This window comes from Muntiacus reevesi, chromosome 22, assembly GCF_963930625.1.
Source record: "Muntiacus reevesi chromosome 22, mMunRee1.1, whole genome shotgun sequence".
NCBI classification, from domain to species: Eukaryota; Metazoa; Chordata; class Mammalia; order Artiodactyla; family Cervidae; genus Muntiacus; species Muntiacus reevesi.
This window is the reverse complement of record NC_089270.1, coordinates 39,465,546-39,484,451: the sequence shown is the minus strand read 5'-3', so window position 1 is coordinate 39,484,451 and position 18,906 is coordinate 39,465,546.

Below are 18,906 nucleotides of genomic sequence, written 5' to 3'. Positions count from 1 at the left end.
TTTCACTTGGAATGCTGATGCCCAAGTTTGTGCTCTGTGAATCAGTTTTTTTATTCTCATTTCAAGTTACATGTCCAATTTACATTTTCCTATTTTATTTTATTAAAATTGTCAACTCCTGACACAATCTCTATGTATCCATTGCATCTGTACATATATATTTTATTATTGTCTGGTTGTTTTCTATTCATTTATGCATTTATATAAATTAATTATATTTTAGTATTTTTAGTATATTTAGATGCTATAATAATATTTCTCATAGTGCATATTTATTGACAATTTATGTCTTTATTCAGGCACAAGAAAATACAATTGTAGACACTAACACATTGAATACTATTAGACTGATTTTTTAATATAAAAAGTGTCTTTTTAATTCTAATAAACACTGAGAGATTAAAAAATAAGTCAAATATAGCTCAGGTTTAGACTGACTATGTAGAAAACTTTGGACTCTTCTTACCTAGACACTAGCTGCTTTTAAATAATAAAGAAAAGCATTAATCCAGAATGATTAAATCTTATACAAATGGTAAAGAACTGGAAAATAGCTTAGGATTTTTATTTGTTTACTGTTTAAAGGATATGTGTTCATATGAGTGCCTGTGTCTGTGAGCATATTTCCCTTTAGCATTTACATCCTTTGAACAATTATAGGCTTACAAAAACTGTCAAATTATTTTCCTCCCCTCCAGGCCCATTCTATTTATTTCTACCATGAAAGAAATCATAAGTTAATTTTTCAATAACTTTTAGAGATCTCAATGAAGTTCATTTTAATTCTCAACATTAGACATATTCAAATATTCTATCCTTTTTTAAAAATATGTGGTAAAAATCTTAAAGGTCCACTTAACAGAGAAAAGGCAATATGTATGATGAAAGTATTTAATAATAAGATGAATAAGGTGAAACTTGCCCTTATCTATTAAAACAGAATATTAGACCCTCTCTTTCCAGTCAATTACTGTTTTAACATTCTATGACTTTTATGCATTTAAAATGAGAAACAAGCTACTTGTTGAAATGCTTCATGACTAAGTTGACTGTCAATTAGCAGAAACAATCCTTGTGACTTCAAATCTCCTTAGCAAGAAGGCTGACATCCCTCCAAAAGTGGCCGCTGCTCTTGCCTGGGATACAAATATGCAACAGTGAACAAATGTAGATGTTCCCTTGACTAAACTTCCAGCAATGTGTTCCAGAGTCAGTGACAATAAAGACACATTTTCAGCAGTGCTGGCAATCCCTGAAAGTGACTGGAATGAGTCAGTTAGGTCCTTAGTGATTTCTGCTCAGGGAAACTGAGGTGCCTCTGGCAAAAACAGAAGCTGTTACTGCCAGCCAGGAAGTGAGAAGATCTTACAAGACTGTGCAGGAGAAAACAGAGCAAGATAAGCCATATCTTTCAGTGCAAAAACCTTGAGACTGATAACAAGGAAAATGAAGCATAAGTGACTTCTAAAATGTACAAAAAGAAAATGTGTACCCCATTCATGTCCCAAATGTATGAACTGCAAGAGAAACGGATATCAGCAAGGAAATGTACTCCGGATGTGTTGAAAAAGAAATGTCTCCTAGGGCAAAGCACCACAGTAGACACAAGGGTTGTTATATTTTCCATCCACATTTTTTAATAACAAAGAGGTAAGCTATTTGAGTAATAGCATCCTAAAAATTGGGAAACTGTCTTTTTTAAATGTAATATTTGAATTTATCTTATCAAGTAATAGGCATGCTATTGAGAAACTGTAATTTTGTATATGACATTTTTTTTTTTTTTTGCCTTTTTTAAAATTTATTTTTCAGTGGGTTTTGTCATACATTGATGTGAATCAGCCATAGAGTTACACGAATTCCCCATCCCGGTCTCCCATCCCACCTCCCTCTCCACCCAATTCCTCTGGATCTTCCCAGCCCAACAGGCCCGAGCACTTGACTCATGCCTCCCACCTGGGCTGGTGGTCTGTTTCACCACAGATAATATACATGCTGTTCTTTCTAAACATCCCACCCTCCCCTTCTCCCACAGAGTTCAAAAGTCTGTTCTGTACTTCTGCGTCTCTTCTGCCCTGCATATAGGGCCATCGTTACCATCTTTCTAAATTCCGTATATATGTGTTAGTATACTGTAATGTTCTTTATCTTTCTGGCTTACCTCACTCTGTATAATGGGCTCCAGTTTCATCCATCTCATTAGAACTGATTCAAATGAATTCTTTTTAACGGCTGAGTAATATTCCATGGTGTATATGTACCACAGCTTCCATATCCATTCATCTGCTGATGGGCATCTAGGTTGCTTCCATGTCCTGGCTATTATAAACAGTGCTGCGATGAACATTGGGGTGCACGTGTCTCTTTCAGATCTGGATTCCTCAGTGTGTATGCCCAGAAGTGGTATTGCTGGGTCATATAGTAGTTCTATTTCCAGTTTTTTAAGAAATCTCCACACTGTTTTCCATAGTGGCTGTACTAGTTTGCATTCCCATCAACAGTGTAAGAGGGTTCCCTTTTCTCCACACCCTCTCCAGCATTTATTGCTTGTAGACTTTTGGATAGCAGCCATCCTGACTGGCGTGTAATGGTACCTCATTGTGGTTTTGATTTGCATTTCTCTGATAATGAGTGATGTGGAGCATCTTTTCATGTGTTTGTTAGCCATCTGTATGTCTTCTTTGGAGAAATGTCTGTTTAGTTCTTTGGCCCATTTTTTGATTGGGTCATTTATTTTTCTGGAATTGAGCTTCAGGAGTTGCTTGTATATTTTTGAGATTAATCCTTTGTCTGTTTCCTCATTTGCTATTATTTTCTCCCAATCTGACGGCTGTCTTTTCACCTTACTTATAGTTTCCTTTGTTGTGCAAAAGCTTTTAAGTTTCATTAGGTCCCATTTGTTTATTTTTGCTTTTATTTCCAATATTCTGGGAGGTGGGTCATAGAGGATCCTGCTGTGATTTATGTCGGAGAGTGTTTTGCCTATGTTCTCCTCTAGGAGTTTTATAGTTTCTGGTCTTACATTTAGATCTTTAATCCATTTTGAGTTTATTTTTGTGTATGGTGTTAGAAAGTGTTCTAGTTTCATTCTTTTACAAGTGGTTGACCAGTTTTCCCAGCACCACTTGTTAAAGAGATTGTCTTTTTGTATATGACATTTTAACTCAAGAATGTTGAATACAATATTTTTTTGTGTTTTTCTAGCAAGTTATTATTTCCTTGAAGCTATAATAGAGAGTTTTTACAAGTAAGTTAGGAAATGCCTTGGTAACACAAGTGGTATATAGGTAACTCATCTCAATCCTTTCCTATATATTAAAGTCTCTGGTTATGTTGATAAAGAAAAAGATTAAGACAGCTCCAGGTCTCATTCAGACAGACATCTCTAAATTAAGATTGTTCCACTAAAACCTAAAACCTTCTACTAAACTTTAGCCATTTGGTCAATGCCTCTTTTTGGAGGCTATATTGTTCCCTTTAGAGATTCTGCAGTTTAGGAAATAATTTAAATGTAAAGGAAGGGAGAGTATATTATTTGCAAAAGGTTGGATATCACAAGTGAGTCTGACATAGGGAATCCCTAGAGTGTTTAAATGTTTATCAAGAAATTTGTTTTTAAAATGTGATTGGTGTAGCTGACCCTGAAAATGAACAGGTCTACAAAGTGAAAAGAATAATAAAAAATGTATTATTTTTATTTTTTTTTTATTTTATTTTTTTTTTTAAATATTATTTTATTAGTTGGAGGCCAATCACTTTATAACATTTCAGTGGGTTTTGTCATACATTGACATGAATCAGCCATATAGTTACACGTATTCCCCATCCCGATCCCCCCTCCCACCTCCCTCCCCACCCGACTCCTCAGGGTCCTCCCAGTGCACCAGGCAAGAGCACCTGACTCATGTATCCCACCTGGGCTGGTGGTCTGTTTCACCATAGATAGTATACATGCTGTTCTTTCAAAACATCCCACCCTCACGTTCTCCCCCAGAGTTCAAAAGTCTGTTCTGTACTTCTGTGTCTCTTTTTCTGTTTTGCATATAGGGTTATCGCCACCATCTATCTAAATTCTGTATATATGTGTTAGTATACTGTAATGTTCTTTATCTTTCTGGCTTACTTCACTCTGTATAATGGGCTCCAGTTTCATCCATCTCATTAGAACTGATTCAAATGAATTCTTTTTAACGGCTGAGTAATATTCCATGGTGTATATGTACCACAGCTTCCTTATCCATTCATCTGCTGATGGGCATCTGGGTTGCTTCCATGTCCTGGCTATTATAAACAAAATGTATTATTTTTAATACATTCAAAAATTTAAAAATTTAATTTAAAAATAAATAATCTTGCTTAGGTTTTTTTTCTTCTTTTATTCTGCAACTGAAAAAATCAAATATTCTTAAGCTAAATATTTTTAAAAGTCTGTATTGAAAGTTCTCCCTTTAAATGTGTAATTTATTCTCTCTAAATGTATATCTAAAAGGACGTTTTCCCTTGTTACTAATTAAAGTCAGTATAATCCAGTAGAAAGAGTATCATTTGGGCTTATGTTCTTGAACTATATAGAGCAAAATAGATGATCTCTGATCACCCAATTCTCTGTCAATACACATGAAAGACTAATTCTGCACTTAGGTGAAACTAAATTTTGTAGAGATATGGTATTGTGGAAGTCAAAAATTAGATATATATTTTTTTTCTTTTACTTTTCTTCCTTTTGTATTTTCTAATTCAATAACTGCAGCAGTCTTTTTAGAAGTAAGAAATGTTTATTAAAACTATCAATACATTGAGAAACTTTAGGAAACTAAAAGAAAGAGAAAATTAAATCCAAAATAAGCACAAGAAACTAAGAATTAGAAGAGAAGTCAGTGAAATTGGAAATAGGAGAAAATCAACAAAACCAAAGCCTGATGATTCTGTCAATATACCTCTAGCCACACTAACTGTGAATGAGTACCACAAAATTTTTTCTAGAAAGTATAGGATAAATCTTCATGATTTTGGATTAGACAAATGTTTATTAGGTATGACATATGAAGCACAAAGCTACAACAGAAAAAACAGGTAAATTTTACTTTTCAAATAAAAAAAATTGTTTTAAGGGATATCATTAAAAGAGTGAAAGGCAATCCAAACAATAGAAGAAAATATTTGTGAATCATATACCTGATAAGAAAGTTGAACCAAGAACATATAAGACAAAAAACTTACAACTCAATGAATGAAAAGACAAATAAACCTGATTTAAAAATGGATGATGGATCTGAATAAACATTTCTCAATGGAAGATTTATGACCAATGACCAATGACCAATAAGTACATTAAAAGATGCCTTACCTCATTAGCCTCATTAGCCATCAGAGAAATGCAAATCATAACATCATGAAATATCACTTCATACCCATTATGAGGAAAATAATCAAAAAGCCAGAGAGCTACCACAATTTTTGATTAGAGTGTGTAGAAATTGATACATTCATACTCTGCTGGAGAGAATGTAAAATGGCTAGGCCATTTTGGAAAACATTCTGGCAGTTTCTCAAACAATTAAACATAGCTATACTGTATGAGCCAGAAGTTTCATTTCTAGGTTTATACCCAAAAGAAATAAAACTATATATCAACACAAAACATGTACATAAATGCTTACATTGCCATTATTCATAATAGCCAACACTTGGAAACAACCCAAATTCCATGAATTGATGAATGGATAAACAGACTGTGGTCTATCCATACAATGGGCTGTTATTCAGCCACAAAGAGAAATAAAATACTGATGCTTGTTGATATAGGGACCTTGAAAATATGCTAAGTAAAAGAAATTGATTACAAAAGACCACATATCATATGATTTCTTTTATATGAAATGTACAGAATAAAGAAATCTATGGAGACAAAAGGTATATTAGAGGTTGTTTAGCAGTGGGAGGAGATTAATAGGATAGAGGATCGTAGATGAAGCACAGAGTTTCTGTTTGATGTGATAAAAATGTTCTAAATTTGACTGTGGTAAAGGTTCAGAACTGTGACTATAGTAAAAATAATGAATTCTATACTTTAAAAGAATGAACTGTATGGTATGTAAACTGTAACTCATAAAACTACTTTCAAAGTAAAAAAAAAAAAAAACAAAAAACAAAAAAAAAGTCATTTTGAGATGCTGTAACCAAAAGAAAAAGCAAAAGAAAATAAAGCCTTCCCCCCAACCACCACCACCACAAATATATGGTGGTGCTTTACATGCTATTTTTTCTCATCTGCATGGTTAAATGCACTTGTTTGCACTTATCAGCCCAGGCCACAAGAAGAGGGAAAGAAGATTAGAGCAAAGAGCTTAAAGAAGATGATCTGAAAATATCACATATCACTTTTACTTAAAACCATTGGATCAAGCTTCCATGTCCAAAACTAAATCTACAGAAGGTTGGGAAATCTCAGTGTTCATGCACTCAACTAAAACATGGATGTTCTGTTGTCAAAGAAAAGAAATAAGGTCAAACAGAAAGACACAGAGGGAAATTGAGTGGGAAGGAAAATATATTGATACATTTGGTTGCCTCTATTATAATTTTAGTTTCAACTCATTTCTTAGGATGGAAATGAATTTTCCATTAAAATTACAAGAAAATATAAACTCTAACCATGGACTGTAAGGGTTTATATTTTCTGACCTTCCTGATTTCTAATCTTATCTCTCACTGCTATCCTCTTTGCTAATTAGACCAACAAAAATTAACTTTGTTTCTAATCCCTTCTATTTCTATATCAAGCTTGTTTTTAAGTTAGGATTTTTATATATTGTCATTATCTATTCCTTTAATTGGAAAACACTCTCTTTCACATTATCCTATGGTTGGGCCTTCCTCCCCATTCAGTTTTTAGCTCTTTAGAGATATTTTCCATAGACATCCAAAATAAATTATACCAATTGCTGCTGCTCTCTTTACTCTGCACTTTTACCTCCAATAGTAATAACCTCTAACTATAATTACTGCTTGTGGAAGAGTCATATTTATTCCCATGTTTAATGATTATAATTAATCCCTTGAACATTTTCTTATTTGCTTGTATATTTATAGACTTAATATCAATATTTTTACAAAGATAAAAATAGATTGCATTTTTCCAATAGACCTGACATGACACATGATAGTAATCATTTATAGGATGAGTGAATAAAAATAAAATTAGATGTGATGATAGGAGTAGATGTTGTTTAGTCTCTAAGTCGAGTCCAATTCTTTTGTGACCCAATGGACTGTAGCCCACTAGACTCCTCTATCCATGGAATTTTCCAGGCAACTGTACTGGAGTGCATTGACATTTCTTTCTCCAGGGAGTCTTCCCCATCAAAGTATCAAACCCATATCTCCTGCATTGACAGATTCCTTACCATTGAGAGTCCCCAGGAAAGCCCTCGAGGGTAGTTGTTTTTCTATTGCTATGTCCTGTCCAATTCTTTCCAACCCCATGAACTGCAGCATCCCGAACTTCCTTGTCCTTCACTATCTCCCTGAGTTTGCTCAAAATCATGTCTATTGAGCTAGTGATGCCATTCAACCATCTCACACTCTATCCCCTGTCCTCTTTCCCTCAGTCTTTCCTGGTATCAGGGTCTTTTCCAATGAGTCAGCTATTTTCATCAGGTGATCAAATATTGGAGCTTCATCATCAGTCCTTCCAATGAATATTCAGGATGGATTTCCTTTAGGATTGACTGATTTGATCTCTTTGCTGTACAAGGGACTCTCAAGAGTCTTCTCCAGCACAACAGTTCAAAAGCATCAATTCTTCAGTGCTCAGCTCAGCCTCAGCACTCAATTCTTTGTAATCAAACTCACATCCACAAATGACTACTGGAAAACCCATAGATTTGACTATACGGACCTTTGACAACAAAGTGATGTCTCTAGTTTGTAACACACTCTCTAGGTTTGTTATAGCTTTTCTTCCAAAGGAGCAAACATCTTTTAATTTCATGGCTGGAGTCACAGTCAGCAGCTATTTTGGAGTTAAGAAAACAAAATCTGTTACCATGTCCACTTTCCCCCCATCTATTTGCCATGAAGTGATGGGACCAGATGCCATGACCTCCTTTTTTTCAATATTGAGTTTTAAGCCAGCTTTTTATTGTCCTCTTTCACTTTCATCAAGAGGCTGTTAGTTCCTCTTTGCTTTCTGTCATTAAAGTAATATCATCTGCATATCTGAGGTTGATATTTCTACCTGCAATCTTGATTCCAGCTTGTGCTTCATCCAACCTGGCATTTTGTGTGATGTACTCTGCATAGAAGCTAAATAAGCAGGGTGACAAAACAAGTCCTTGATGTGCTCCTTTCCCAATTGTGAATCAGTCCATTGTTCCATGTCCTATCCTAACTGTGGCTTCTTGTCCAGCATATAGTTTCTTAGGATTCAGGTAAAGTGGTCTGGTATTCCCATCTCTTGAAGAATTTTCCACAGTTTATTGTGATCCACACAGTCAAAGGCTTTAGCATAGTCAATGAAGCAGATGTGTTTGTTTGTTTGTTTGTTTGTTTGTTTAATTCCCTTGCTTTTTCTATGATTTTTAGATGTTGGCAATTTGATCTCTGGTTCCCCTGCCTTTTCTAAATCCAGATTGTACATCTGAAAGTTCTCAGTTCACATACTGCTGAAGCCAAGTTTGAAGGGTTTTGAGCACAATCTTGCTAGCATGTGAAATGATTGCAATTGTACCATAATTTGAATATTCTTTGACATTGCCTTTCTTTGGGATTGAAATGAAAACTGACTTTTTCTAGCCCTGTGGCCACTCCTGAGTTTTCCAAATTTGCTAGTATATTGAGTGCAATACTTTCACAGCATCGTTTTTTAGGATTTGAAATAGCTCAGCTGGAATTCCATCATCTCCACTGGCTTTGCTTGTAGTGATGCTTCCTACGGCCCACTTGACTTCACACTCCAGGATGTCTGATTCTAGGTGAATGACTATGCCTTCATGGTTTTCTGGGTCATTAAGACCTTTATTGTACAGTTCTGTGTATTCTTGTTATCTGCTGCTTCTGTTAGGTCCTTACTGTTTCTGTCCTTTATTGTGCCCATCTTTGCATAAAATATTCCCGTGGTGTCTCCGATTTTCTTGAAGAGATCTCTAGTCTTTCCCGTTATATTGTTTTCCTCCATTTCTTTGCATCACTCCCATAAGAAGGCTTTATCTCTCCTTGCTGTTCTCTGGAACACTGCATTCAGTTGAGCATGTCTTTCACTTTCTCTTTCATTTTTCACTTCTCTTCTCAGCTATTTTTAAGGCCTTCTCAAAAAACCACTTTTCTTCTTGCATTTCTTTTCCTTGGGGATGATTTTAATCACCGCCTCCAGTACAATGTTACAAACCACTGTCCATAGTTCTTCAGGCACTCTGTCTACCAGATCTAATCCCTTTAACCTATTCATCACCTCCACTGTATAATCATAAGAGATTTGACATAGGACATACTTAAACAGCTTAGCAGTTTTCCCTACTTTCTTCGGTTTTAAGCCTGAATTTTGTACTAAGAAGCTGATAATCTCAGCCACAGTCAGCTCCAAGTCTTGTTTTTTGCTAACTGTATAAAATCATTCCATTTTGCTTCTAAGTAGTAGTACATGGAACCAAAAAAAAAAACCCAAAAAACAAAACACACACACACAGGAAGGGAACACCTCTTCTAGTGTTGGAATAGAAGAGGATTGGTTTCCTGGAAGAAATGTCCAGATGTCCAGACACCTACAGTAACATTTTAATGTGGCCAGATGAAGGAAAGACTAAAGAAAAGGCTGAAAGTCTTAAAAGTTTACTTTTCTTGTTAAATAAAAAGTACAGACATTCAAAGATCTTAACAAATTATATTGGGGTCATATTATGCACTCCTACAAGAAGAGGATGATAAAGGTCAAGACTAGGGAGGTTGTCAGCTCCAATTTAAGACAGAATTATTTACAGAGTGGTTTTCACTACGTAAAACAAATCCACCCATGCCACATGGCACACCTCATTGTTCAGGTCATTAAAGTGTTTGAAATGTCTAGAAACTATTTCACAAATGTAAAAATTCACCTCAAACAATATTAACCTACAGATAACATTGCTTCATAGCATCTTGTGAGATTTTTATTGTCTTGTTTCATCAACTAATAGTCTCTTCAATGTATTCACAGCATAGAATCCTAGAAAATTCCATACCAAACTTTGTGAGGGGAAAAGTTTTAGCATTTTAGGTCCAAAGACAATCATTTAGGGACTATAAAATGGCCAATGTAATAGGTGAGAGAAAATGTCTCTGAAAACATACATGAAGGAAACAGAATCCTTGTAATCTCAAACTTTCCATGGCAGACATTTAATTTGCTTTTTTCAACACTAGCTTAATCCTTTAATACCTATGTTTCTTTAACAATGCATAAAACTGTTCCAAAGCCGGGTCTGAACGGTGCCTTTCTAAAGCTTCCTACCGAGAGCTACTCCTAATAGCCCAGTAGTGATGGAGGGTTTGTTTCAGTTACTCAGAGCTGTAGGCTTGAATGTCAACAGGAGGGGCTCACCTTTTATCCTTCTGATGGGACAGCACCACAGACAGGCTTTGTACTGATCTTCTGAATGAGATGAAAGGGCTTCATCTCTATTCTGTATCCACATTTTAACTTTTATTAATGCTATGGTACATTATATTAGAGAGCATATTTTGAGACATATCAGGTTAGAATGGAGGCTCCAAAATAAAAATGTACAATCACCTCACTGTTAAAACCTACATTATTTACCGTCTTTATTGCACTATTTTTAATTGGAAAGAAGCTTAAACTTTTTAACTCCAAATACAACTTCTCATCTCCTTTTTATTTAGGAGAAACACATCTTAGAGAGCTCCTCCGTCACTTCTGACATGACCCCATGGTATTGCCCCCACAGTGTCAGAAACAGGATCCCCTGCTGCTACTGTTTAGCCTCCTTATCACCTGACATGTTCACCCAGAATAGATATCTATGCTCCTAGCAGGGACAATCCTGCCCTCATGAGACTGCTTACAGCAGTGTTTGTGTAGGTGTGAGACAGGTACTTCCCTTTAATCTCACCCAGTAGAGCCAAGATGCCACAGGAACTAACGATGAGATTGTATTGTAAGTTTAGGAATAACAAAGAGGAACTGTCACACACACAGGATCTTAGAGCTACTTCACAGGCATCTGACACTTGTGGGATAGCCTCTCATGCTGGATACTCTTTTCAGTTTCAGGGTTATGAAATCCTTGTCACAACCCTGGGTATGCTTCAGTGTCTTCTACTTTCTAGGGTAGGCCAAACAGTCTCGAAATTCAAAGTTAGGAAAATATCTTTCTTATCTTCAGTTTACAGCTTCAGTTTTCTTGGCCCATTGCTGATGACTTTCCAGAGTAATTAAGAATAGGAAAGTATTTTACCTTTCAGAAAATCTCTTCTCCCACAGTTAGAAATATTCTCTAGATCTATGACTCTAGCTAAATATAGTCTAATATTAATTCTTCTAGCAAACTCTGAGTAATCCAGGTTTAAGTAAACCTTATGGAAGACATCAGAAGCCCATATAACTGAAGCTGCACCAAGGGCAATCCATTTTTTTTTCTTTCTTTTTACCTGCTCATTAAGAAATTTAAGAACTTTGGGGGTCTAGAATCATTTGATTATGCTTTTAACTAACAGGATTTTGATATACTATTATATTTTATACTTAATAATAATTATAAAATATAATAACATGATCAAGAAACCCTCACTGAATCATATACATATATATATATATATATATATATATATATATATATATATAATATGACATAATTTGATTAACTCTCAGACTTTAATAATTCATATGCTTTCACTAAGATTTTGAAAGCTGTTTCCACTTGGAGATTTACCTTTAGGTTAAGGCCATTTCACATTCTATGGTGCGGTGTTCAAGTAAATATTATGAAAAATACTCTTTATTCTGAATACTATGAAAATAGAAGGATACTTTCACTTTGGATGGCCATCTGAATAGATAAGAACTTGCAGAAAGCTGTATCAATGTCCTCAGGGCTTTTTCTTTATTCTCAATCTCCTTAAAAAGAATCAGCTAAAATGATCATTTATAAAGCATTTAAAATACCTATAACAATTTTTTTCACATTAAAATTTTAGACTAATACATTATACAGAAAGAACAGCATCTTTCATTTGTTTTCCTTTAAAACTTGCAAATAAAAGTTAGAGACACAATATCAGTATTCTCACTTAAAGGAGCAGTTTATAGATGCTATACTTCACTTGAAAATTAGAAAAGAAAGCCTGATACATAAGAGAGAGAAAGAGAGAATGACATAAAATATATAAAGAAGTAATTCCACTCATTTTGGAGATAATATCTCAATATTAAGTAACAACAGTTAAATGATTCATCAAAAATACTCAAAAGCAAAAATTTGTATTTTTCCAAAATTTCTCCAGATTTTCACACACAAACTAGAGAATATGCTCATATGATCATATAGATCAAATAGCATCTCATTCTTTTAGGGATTGGAGACTTCTGATACAAAGGGTGTCATTATGACTTTTGGATTCTGGGATTCTGCTTAGATAGACTGACCACAAATTGCCACTGAAAATCAAGACATTTTGAGAGTGACTGGAGCACTGTCCGTAATTACACCAAGGCAACCCAAGAATACACTTGGTAGATCCTCTAGGGCTAACCTATACTGTTCCCTGCAAACAAGTCAGCTATTTTCATTCTGTTTCTACTCTTTTTCATGCCAGCCACCGTTTTAGCCTAATGTTCTCTGAAGTGAAAGTGAAAGTGTGAGTTGCTCAATCATGTCCACTCTTTGTGACCCCATGGACAGTAGCCCAGCAGGCTCCTCTGTCCATGGAATTTTCCAAGGAAGAATACTGGAGTGGGTTGCCATTCCCTTCTCCAGGGGATCATCCTGACCCAGGGATCTAGCCCAGATCTCCTGAGTTGTAGGCAGATTCTTTACCAACTGAGCCATTAGGGATATTCTCTGAGTTATCTTACTGACTCACATTTTCACAAGTGCCTACCCCTAAAATTAAATATCTCACATGAAATTCCTGCCACTTATAGTAAAATTAATAGCTCTCCAACATTCATTCAGCAAACAATACAATTATTGCTGATTCTTCCTTAAATTTTGGAGTTACCTATCTTGTTTCCTGGAAAGGAAGGAAGTCAGAGTCCTTAGGCTTCATAGCACAAAATATATGAGGACAATCTTTATTGGAAGATCCATCTTTACAACAGTAATATAAATACATCATAAATACTTATCAATTAAAAGATTCTTCACTGTTAATAAAAGTATTAGAGAAAATTTAAATAAAATAAAATACTGTGGGATGGGCTTTCAATATATAGAGAAAGTTGAGTGATATTCCAGTCAGAGGAAAAGTAAACAAAGGATATTATCCAGGGAAACTTGCTTAAGATGGGAGTTGACCTAGAATATAGCACAGGGAAAGAAGATAGGGAAAAGATGTTTTCATCTTAATGGAAAACATTGCACAGAAAATGCAGTGGTTAGATTGTGCACATTCTTCAATGTCAGTACCAGAAGTTAGAGATTTATTCTGCAGGCAAAAAATGTATCATAGGCTATTTTAGATAGAGTAGGAGAGTGACATGATCAGCTCTGAAACTTTGGAAGATTGTGTTGACAACATTGTTTTGGCTGATTTTAGAAGAGGAAATTCTAGAGAAAGAGTTTCAGGGTCATGTGGCTGACAGAAAGGAATGAAACACTGTTGTGAAGGAGTTGCGTCCAGAGGAGATAAAATAGAACAATGTGATAAAGTCTTCTGCTTAATTCAGAAAGTTCCCAATTACATGTTCTTGCCATTTATTTTTACTTAATATGATGACAAAACATATCAAAGATCATGGCAGGAGTTATGCCAGTGAAAACTGATATATAAAAGCATGAAATAGAATTTACTTAGAGTTTATTGCTCAGTTATTAATAAATAAAAATGAGGAATTAAAGGCATCTCAATAAAATGGATATAATTTAATAAAAATCAGCTTGGGCACCATAAAAATAATATGTGTATGCATGTACAACTTAAATGTTATAAATGATGGTATTATAAACTGTTTCAGTGTCCATGTGATGTAGTTTGACATGTCATTTCAAATGAAAATTTCCTGTCAGAAACCTCTGATGAAACTTTGCTTTAGGAATAATTTTTTAAAAGCATTTTGAAGAGTCCATTGCAATTCATTTTATTTTATTATAATTATGACACTCTTAATGTGATGTTAAGCACATTTAAAAAGTTAAAATAATACAAAAGTCTAGAATTAGATTTTAAACTAGGGCACTGGTAATGGAATAAAAAACATGTGTAGGTGGATATGAAAACCTTAATAGAGGCAGAACAGTTAAAATGTCAAATGACTTGCTTACATTTAGAAAATTATCATGATGATGAATTTCTGGCAGATGAAGGTTGTATTTATTCAGTTAAATATTGCATATAATGACCCTATATGTGTATGGTACGTGGAATGAAAAAGGCTCTACTCTTTAAAGGAGGAAAGATCAGATGAAATTGAGAAGAATCTAAAAGTTTTTCTAACATGCATATAATGTACCAAATTTATACTGTCAACCTTATAGCACCCACTAAAATGAAGAAGTAAATGCATATTTACATAAATAGAAAGATAGTATATGTAATAAAGTTATGAGGAAATAAACATGAATTCTAAAACATTTACAGCAACCACTAAAATAAATAAGTAAATACAAACATACATAAATAGAAATATAGTGTATCTAATAAAGTTGTAAAGGAGATAAAATTGAATTCTAAAACATTTCTCATATAGTCCACTCTCTGCTAATTATTATTCAGTTTCTGTCAGCAAGTCAAACATGCAGATGTCTGTTTTTTTGTTGTCAAATTCTCAATATTAAGAGTTTGCTGATCACGAATGTTTCCTGATTATAACATTTGCTCATAAATCTGAACCTACCAGTAGTACTAGCAATTTTTCAGTGTGTGTGTGTGTGTGTGTGTGTGTGTGTGTGTGTGCGTGGGTGGGTGGGTGCCTGCTCACTTGCTCCATTGTGTCCAACTCTTTGTGACCCCAGGAACTGTAGCCTGCCAGACTCCTTTGTCCATGGGATTTCCCAGGAAACAGTACTGTAGTGGGTTGCCGATCCTTCTCGAGGGGATCTTCCCAAGTGAGGGATTCAACCCAAGTTTCCTGCATTGACAGGCAGATTCTTTGCCACTGTGCCACCTGGGAAACCCAAATTTTCAATGCCATAGGTAGTTTTCTGATTGTAGAAAAGGCAATAATACTCTGGTGGGCCAATTCTGCAGCATTACTCTATAAGTCAATCCTGATAACTGAATCTACCACGTCTTTATTAAGAGTTCTTTGTGATTATTCTGGACTTTCTTCTTTAACATTTAATATACAAGGGCTTCCTCAGTGGCTCAGATAGTAAAGAATCGGCCTGCAATTCAGGAGACCCAGATTTGATCCTTGGGTTGAGAAGAACCCCTGGAGGAGGAAATGGCACTCCACTCCAGTAATCTTGCCTGGAGAATTCCATGGACAGAGGAGCCTGGGAAGCTATAGTCCATGGGGTCACAAATAGCTTGATATGACTAAGCAACTAACACACACATACACAAGCTACCCTAAAAATGAATAAAAAGTACTCCAATGGCTCAAACAAGGCAGATCTTTCTCTCTCTCTCCATCCCCTAACAGTCCAGAAATATGAAAACAGTAGTACAAATTGCCCAGAAAAATCTGTTCTAAGTGGTCATCCAGAGCCCCTATTTCCTTCTTTTCTGTTGCTCTGTTCGGTTTTAAGGTACTTACCTTATCTGCATGGTTCAAGTGGTTCATGAAGACTCCATCGGTATTCTAGCCCATGAGATCAGGAAAAGTGAAAGCGGAGATCCTGTAACTGTCTTGTACAGAAAACATACAGAAGCTGCAATTCCCAATTTTATTGAATACCTTTGGAATCACCTAATTATAAAACCTTAATTGCTGAAAGCTAAATTAGGGAGTAATGTCACATGAGTATTGTGTGCTATGTCAAAACTTGAGGGATTTCTGTAACTGCAACAAAGAATAGGAGAATAGGCATCGGGGGACAATTGCAATCTCTGTCACAGTAAGTTGGGATAAACTGTTTTCTCAGTAGTGGGACATGAGCTGAATTGCCATAATTTCTACAATAGTGTACTCTATAAGAATATAATCCATTTGTTCCTTCAGTAAGTACAAATTGGTGCCTGCCGTATTCTGGTCCCTACTCACAGAATGCTTAGAGAATAGTGCTAATAGGTAGGCAAGTGGACAGTATATATAATGAAATAATATAGCTAACATTTTGAACCCATATTTGTGGGTCATGCCATTCAATTTTTATGTGCTTCTAATTTTGTGAACTTTGCAATTAATTACCCAAAGAAGTACTTATTATATTCATTTTAAGGTTAAGCAATCTGAGACACAGACAGCTTATATTACTTTTCTAAGAACACAGAGGTACCTAAATTAAAGAACCTGGATTTAAATTCATATACTCATTCCAGATGAATGCGATTACCTGTTATATCATATTGGCTTTCAGAACGTATTACAAAGCATGAAAGCACACAGATGAAGCAATTAAAGAAAGCAGAAGATACATGTAAGAGGGAAAACTAAGCCAAAGAGATGGTTAGGCTTGTGTGTGTGTGTGTGTGTGTGTGTGTGTGTGTGTGTGTGTGGTTGTGATGTAAAGGTGGAGGGTATGGTACATTCATACAATGGAATATATCTTAGAGACACAAAGAACAAATTACAGAAACTTTTAAGAACAGGTATGAATCTCAAAAACATAAAAGCATACTATGATTCTAGATGCATGAAGAACTAAAAGGGATAATATAAACAGTGTATAAAACAAAATATCAGGCCAGAAGTAGCCTCTAGGAGTGGGGCTGACACAGTGAGAAGGGATCATGGAAGTGTGTATATGTGAGAATAGATTGCTAAATTTAGTTATATTTTACAATTAAAATTTCATCTTTTACTTAATGTCTATTTTATCTCTAATTAGTAGGTTTTATACTTTAATAGTCATGAAGATAAGGCATTTTGTAATACTTACTATGTATTCAAGGCATGGGCAGATAAAGAATTACATTAAGGTTAAAAATCATTAAGGTAGAAAATCATCAACCATTGTTTCCTCAGCAGATGTAGGCAATAGAGAAATGGGAGAAGATGGAAAAAAATTAAGAATCACTGTCTGATTTTTGGCTTGATCAAGTAGAAAATGTCTGTTTACAAGGTGCTGTTTACAAGGATGAGCAATGGAAAAAGAGGTAGGCAAACATATTTCAGAGAAGCATTGATGAGTATTGTACCTAACAGAGTGGATGCACTCTCCCAGATGTATGGTAGAAATTCAGAAGACCAAGGGGATCTTTCGGAGTGCTGATATTTGTGGGAAAATATGCTACACAGAGAATCACCCCAGAAAGAAACTGCAACCAGTCAAATGACATGATACTTTTTTGTATCATACTGTATCTATTCTCAAACTTAACCATGTCTCAGCATCACCTACTTAGAAGGGTTTTTAAAACATAGATTTTCATAGATTGTTGCATCCCACCTATAGTCTCTGCCTCAGTTCATATAACGTAAGTGGAGTTAGCATTTGATTCTAAAATAATCTTATATTTTCCTGTTGCTGATAGTTTAGAGCCCAGGTTCAGAATAACTATCTTCTACAGAAGATATTATAAAGATGCTCAATTTTTGATACATCAATATCATTATTAAATATCACAAGTAAACAGAAAGAAGGGTTTGCCATAGTAAACTTGGAAGCATACATGAAATGAATTTAAAATTCATTATAACACATCTATATATGTACATATGCATATAAATATATACATACATAATTACACATGCAATGACATGTATTCTGTTGGAGGAGTAATCATTATGTATTTCCATAATATGATATAACAATGTATGCTTAAATCATTTCACTCTATTTCAACAATTTAACATTCATTATCCCACAATAATTATAAATATTGTGGTATCATGTTTATAACCATTTTTTTTTCTAGCTATTGGCAAAAAAAAAGTTTTAACAAAACTAGAAAAATAATTAGCAACAGTTAGTAACTTAGAAAGCAAGGATATTGCAAATGAAGAGAGAGATACAATTCTTTTTCAAAGAACGGGTTGTGGAATTACTACTACACAAGGATATCTGTTAATTTTATCAAATATACTTTCCACATCCTGATTAAAGTATTTCTTTCTCTTTTATTCTTTGTGTTGCTTTTAAGACAGAGACTACAATAGAAGTTAATCATTTTTGAATATTTTCCAAAAATTTTAGAAAAATTAGGATTAACAACTAGTTGTAAATCTACTTGATTCATTGAAAAAAATAACTAGAAACATGAAGAATCTAAGGAAATACTGATGAAAAGGAAAAATGACTCAAATAAATAGCATAACAATAAGCATAGACATTCCTTCTTAGAAAAAGTCATACACGAGTATCTTTCACAAAGCTTATATGCAATGTTGATGTGTGGAACTTATAATTATGTATGCAATTATACATATATATATATATATATATATACACACACACACACATTTATATATAAAGACCTTGATTCCTATTTCTTAGTACTTGTGAGGACTGAAGGGCAAACTTTAAAAAGTAAAAAAAAAAATTAAGAAAAAGTAAAGCAATTAGAGTCATAAGGATGGATATTCTGAAATAATTTAAATCATATACTTTAGTTTAGCCAGAAAAGCAACAATAAAAAGCAAAGCTA